Raw genomic sequence first — 6598 nt, forward strand, 5'->3', positions numbered from 1 at the left:
AGGGAAGACACCACGATCAGCTCAGCCGGAGTGCAATGGCCGAGCCTCGCCCTGGGAGAACCACCTTTATGATCATGGTGTCAGAAAACAAGTGTTGTCCTGTGAACTCTGCAAGTTGGTTCAGGCAGTGAATAAAGGCACATGTGTGAAGTCCAGCTAGGGTGGCAACCATGGCTCCCTTCATAGATACAGCTGAGAAATAAGCGTAGCCACCCTAGGACAGGGGGTGTGTTATTGTGTACTTGGTGAAAATAAAAGGTAAAAAGCCTGAAAAAAATGTAAACAACAAAAGAACACGGCTCTAGGCAGACATCTCATAATGCTTCTCACCTGCTGATGGAAACAGGTGCTGGCTCTGCATGTAGGAATGAATCTAAGAAAAGGCTGGATGGCCGCACTCTGTTAACACCTCTATTAAAGACGGTTTAAAAATTCTTCTGGTACAAAGACATCAGAGGCACAGCATCAATGAAAAGCTGACATGTTTCACACCACTATGGGGTGCTTAGTCATGATTAAGCACCCCATAGTCGTGTGAAACATGTCAGCTTTTCATTGATCCTGTGCCGATCGATTGATTCCTGAAAAAAGTAACCACTAAGGACAAGTAGATGCAATATAATTATAGGAAATAAAACATAAATGCAGCAATTTAAGTGTTGTGTGTTTCTTCCAAACAACTCAACTTTGGTTTCATCTGCCCACAGAGTATTTTGCCAGTACTGCTGTGGAACATCCAGATGCTCTTGTGCAAACTGTAAATGTGCAGCAATGTTTTTTTCTGGACAGCAGTGGCTTCCTCTGTGGTATCCTCCCGTGAAATCCATTCTTGTTTAGTGTTTTACGTATCGTAGATTAGCTAACAGGGATGTTGGCATATGCCAGAGACTTTTGTAAGTCTTTAGCTGACGCTCTAGGATTCTTCTTCACCTCATTGAGCAGTCTGCGCTGTGCTCTTACAGTCATCTTTACAGGACGGCCATTCCTAGGGAGAGTAACAGCAGTGCTGAACTTTCTCCATTAATAGACAATTTGTCTTACCATGGACTGATGGAACAGCAAGGCTTTTGGAGATACTTTTATAACCCTTTCCAGCTTTATGCAAGTTAACAATTCTTAATCGTAGGTCTTCTGAGAGCTCTTTTGTGCGAGGCATCATTCACATCAGGCAATGCTTCTTGTGAAAAGCAAACCCAGAGCTGGTGTGTGTTTTTTATAGGGCAGGGCAGCTGTAACCAACACCTTCAATCTCATCTCATTGATTGGACTCCAGTTGGCTGACACCTCACTCCAATTAGCTCTTGGAGCTGGGAAGGGAGTCACCGCTCCAGGTGGGTCTTGTAAGCAATCAAGGAACCTCTCAGGAAACCAAGGTGCTGGCAATGCACAAGGCAAATGTAGAAAATAGTAAAGGGATGGACAGCCGCACTCCAAGGAAACTTCAAAAAGTTGTCTTTATTGGTAAAAAATGGTCATGCAGAACAAAACACAGCCACAGGAAGGGACAGCCGACGCGTTTCACACTATATCAGTGCTTAGTCATGGCTAAGCACTGATATAGTGTGAAACGCATCGGCTGTCCCTTCCTGTGTTTTGTTCTGCATGACCATTTTTTACCAATAAAGACAACTTTTTGAAGTTTCCTTGGAGTGCGGCTGTCCATCCCTTTACTATTTTCTACATTAGCTCTTGGAGATGTCATTAGTCTAGGGGTTCACATACTTTTTCCACCCGCACAATGAATGTTTACATGGTGTGTTCAATAAAAACATGGTAACATTTAATTCTTTGTGTGTTATTAGTTTAAGCACACTGATTGTCTATTGTTGTGATTTAGATGAAGATCAGATCACATTTTATGACCAATTTGTGCAGAAATCCATATCATTCCAAAAGGGTTCACATACTTCTTATTGCAACTGTATATACTCAAGAGGGGAGGAGGAGCTCACTTTTATGGAAGGATAGGTCTAAAAGGATAACCATGGTAAAGATCTGTCTAGCATGTAACTACACATGCTTGTACTTTAATGTTTTAGAGGAATATGCTCTGTATCCCTCCATGTAAATACTTTATATTTTAAACTACTATTTCCTGCTTCTTTAAGGCGATAGATAGTTTCGGTGTGTTAGATTAGACTTTGTATAAGCTCTAATAAATGTTTATTATATTGAAGCTTTCACTTCTGGTCATAAAAAACTCTTATTTAACCCATATCATATCTTTGATATATTAAATCTTAACTACTTGCCGACCAGCCGCCGCAGTTATACGGCAGCAGGTCGGATCCCCTGCGCGAGAGCCCGTAGCTATACGTCGGCTCTCGCATCGGCCACTAAAGGCTCGTGCGCGCGCCCCTGACTCCCATGCGCGTGATCGCCGCCGGGCACCTGCGATTGCTCGTTACAGAGCGAGGACCGGGAGCTGTGTGTGTAAACAGCTCAGGGGGAGAAATGCCTGACTGTCTGTTCATACAATGTATGAACAGCGATCAGTCATTTCCCCTAGTGAGGCCACCCCCCCTACAGTTAGAACGCACCCAGGGAACATACACCCCTTCCCCGCCCCCTAGTGTTAACCCCTTCCCTGCCAATGGCATTTTTATAGTAATCAATGCATTTTTACAGCACTGATCGCTATAAAAATGCCAATGGTCCCAAAAATGTGTCAAAAGTGTCCGGAGTGTCCGCCATAATGTCGCAGTGCCGAAAAAAAAAAAAAAAAACGCTGATCGCCGCCATTACTAGTAAAAAAAAAAAAAATATTAATAAAAATGCCATAAAACTACCCCCTATTTTGTAAACGCTATAACTTTTGCGCAAACCAATCAATAAACGCTTATTGCGATTTTTTTAATGAAAAATATGTAGAAGAATACGTATCGGCCTAAACTGAGGAAAAAAAACGTTTTTTTTATATATTTTTGGGGGATATTTATTATAGCAAAAAGTAAAAAAATATTCATTTTTTTCAAAATTGTCGCTCTATTTTTGTTTATAGCGCACAAACTAAAAACCGCAGAGGTGATCAAATACCACCAAAAGAAAGCTCTATTTGTGAGGAAAAAGGGACACCAATTTTTTTTGGGAGCCACGTCGCACGACCGCGCAATTGTCAGTTAAAGCGACGTAGTGCCGAATCGCAAAAAGTGCTCTGGTCTTTGACCAGCAATATGGTCCGGGGGTTAAGTGGGTTAAATATAGAGATTTTAAAAAGCAACAGGAGGCATTTTTCAGGTGCTATTTTTAACTCTAAATTGCCTGAAAACTGCCCCAGTGTGAAAAGAGGTCTTATTGTCAGTACACCCTAAAGGTCTGAAGGACAGTGAACCAGACCTTTGTATAGAAAGTTCAGAACAGAACAGAAAATGAAATCCCAAATAGGACACAAACCAAAAAAAAAAGCAGTGTTTTCCAATTCCAACTTTTAGTATAAATGGTAATAAAAAAAGTTCCACTTACAAAGAAAAACAGGTATAAAAAGTTCAACATAAAAACCGGACAATTACAAGGAACACACTACATGATGGTTTTGCTTTATACACGCTCCATACAAAGGTGCTACACAATTACAGAGAATTATGCTGTTTGAATACCAAATCCAGGGACAGGACAACCTCCGTGTTTGAGATAACGCACATTACGGGGCAGATCCACAAAAGCATTACGCTGGCGTATCTATTGATACGCCGGCGTAATTTAAAATTTCCTGCGTCGTATCTTTGTTTTGTATCCACAAAACAAGATACGACGGCATCTCGGATGGATCCGACAGGCGTACATCTTAGTACGCCGTCGGATCTAAGCTGCAATTTTTCGGCGGCCGCTAGGTGGCGTTCCCGTCGAAATCCGCGTCGAGTATGCAAATTAGCTAGTTACGGCGATCCACGAACGTACGTCCGGCGCTTTTTTTTTATGTCGTTTGCGTTAGGCTTTTTCCGGCGTATAGTTAAAGCTGCTATTCTGAGGCGTACTCAATGTTAAGTATGGCCGTCCTTCCTGCGTAGAAATTTGAAATGTTTACGTCGTTTGCCTAAGTCGTTCGCGAATAGGGATTTGCGTAGAATGACGTCACCGTCGGAAGCATTGGCTTGTTCCGGGTTAATTTCGAGCATGCGCACTGGGATACCCCCACGGACGGCGCATGGGCAGTTAAAACAAAACGTTGTTTACGTCGGGTCACGTCGTATTTACATAAAACACGCCCCCATCACAGCCATTTGGGTTCCGCGCCATTACGCCGCAACTTACGGCGCGCATTCTTTGTGGATTTAAAAAAAAGTTACGGCGGCGTAGTGTATCTTAGATACGCTACGCCCGGCGCATAAATGCGCCGCTGTACGAGGATCTGCCCCTACATGTGCATAAAAAAAAATAAAATAAATACAAAGTTTTACAGTTTGCTAAAATCTAAAAAGAGATTATGTTATACATATTTACAGCGAGGGAAAAAAATAAAAGTATTTGACCCTCTGCTGATTTTGTACATTTGCCCACGGACTAAGAAATTATCAGTCTATAATTTTATTGGTCGGTTTATTTGAACAGTGAGAGACAGAATAACAACAAAAACGATACCTGAAAAACGCATTTCAAAATAAGTTATCAATTGATGTGAATTTTAATGAATGAAATAAGTATTTGACCCCTTTGCAAAACATGACTTAGTACTCGGGGGCAAAACCCTTGTTGGCATAGACATCCCTGGACAGCTCTTTGGTCTTATGCTGCGAACACACGATCAGAATTTTCGACAAGAAAAGTTAGCTTTTGGTTGGAAATTCCGACGAGTGTATGCTCCATCCGACTTTTTCTGTCGGAATTTACTTCATTTTTCTCGGCTCGTCGTAGTGTTGTACGTCACTGCGCTCGACAGTCAGAATTTTGTGTGACCGTGTGTATGCAACACAAGTTTGAGCCAAAATTCCATCCACGGTTTTCTTGGCAGAATTTCCGATCGTGTGTATGTGGCATTAGACATGGTGGAGAGATTGAAATCTGATCTAATCTAATAATTGCACCAACTGTTGTCGCCCTCTCACCAAGCTGCTTGGCGATTGGTCTTGTAGCCCATTCCAGCCTTGTCTTATCCCCAACATCCTTGGACAGTTCTTTGGTCTTGGCCATGGTGGAGAGATTGGAATCTGATTGATTGGTTCTGTGGACAGATGTCTTTTATACAGGTAACAAACTTGAGATCAGGAGCACTCCCTTTAATGGAGTGCTCCCAATGTAAGCTTGTTACCTGTATAGAAGACACATCGGAGACAGAAATCTTGCTGATTGATAGGGGATTAAATATTTATTTCACTCATTAAAATGCAAACCAATTTATAACTTTTCTGAAATCAGTTTTTCTGGATATTTTTGTTATTCTTCTGTCTCTCGCTGTTAAAGTAAACCGACCATTAACCACTTCAATACTGGCCCATTGTAATATGACGTCCACAGATGGGATCTCCCATCCCGGGTGGACGTCATACGATGTCCTGGGCTTTGTGGGGGGATATCTGAATGATGCCTGCAGCTAGAGGCATCATTCAGATATCCTTCTCTTCTGCCGGCGATTCTGTGCAACATAAGAACAATCATATTGGCGATTCCACCGCTTGATCATTCTTCTAGGCGGCGGGAGGGGACATCCCCCCCTCCCGCCGCCATCCGGTGCTTCTCCGGGCTCTCCCGTGCCATCGGGGGCCTGGAGAAGGAATCGTCCGGCGCAGGCAGGAAGCATAGAGATGACTGGGGACCAGATGGTCACCAGTGAGAGAGAGAGAGAAAGAGACTTGTAAAGCGCAACACATGCGAACTGAATCGCCTCTGGGCGCTGTATCCATTTCATCATCTCTATGACCATCGGAGGACCCGGGCGCGATGTGATGACGTCACGCCCGGGTCCCCGTAAGTAAACAAAGCCGCGATTGCGGCTACTAAGCAACAGTAATCATGAGATCGGTGAAATTTTTTTCACCGATCTCATGCTTTCCAGCCTGGAGGAGAGATGTGGGGTCTTATTGACCCCACATCTCTCCATAAAGAGGACCTGTCACACACATTTCCTATTACAAGGGATGTTTACATTCCTTGTAATAGGAATAAAAGTGATAAAAAAAAAAAAGGTGTAAATAAATATGTAAAAAATAATAATAATAATAAAAAAAAAATTAAAACGCCCCTGTCCCCGGTAGCTCGCGCGCAGAAGCGAACGCACACGCAAGTCCAGCCAACATATGTAAACGCCATTTAAACCACATATGTGAGGTATCGCCACGTGCGTTAGAGTGCCAGCAACAATTCTAGCACTAGATCTCCTCTGTAAATCTAAACTGGTAACCTGTAAAAAATGTCAAAGCGTTGCCTATGGAGATTTTTAAGTACCGAAGTTTGACATGAGTGTGTGCAATTTTAAAGCATGACATGTTAGGTATCTATTTACTCGGTGTAACAATCTTTCATATTTTACAAAAAAATTGGGCTAACTTTACTGTTTTGTTATTTTTTTAATTCATGAATTTTATTCCCTAGGGCGTCTGCTAAAAAAAACATAAAATGTTTGGGGGTATCTGCGTAATTTTGATGATTTGTACATGTAGGAGAG

The sequence above is a fragment of the Rana temporaria genome, chromosome 8, assembly GCF_905171775.1.
Source record: "Rana temporaria chromosome 8, aRanTem1.1, whole genome shotgun sequence".
In the NCBI taxonomy this organism is placed as follows: domain Eukaryota; kingdom Metazoa; phylum Chordata; class Amphibia; order Anura; family Ranidae; genus Rana; species Rana temporaria.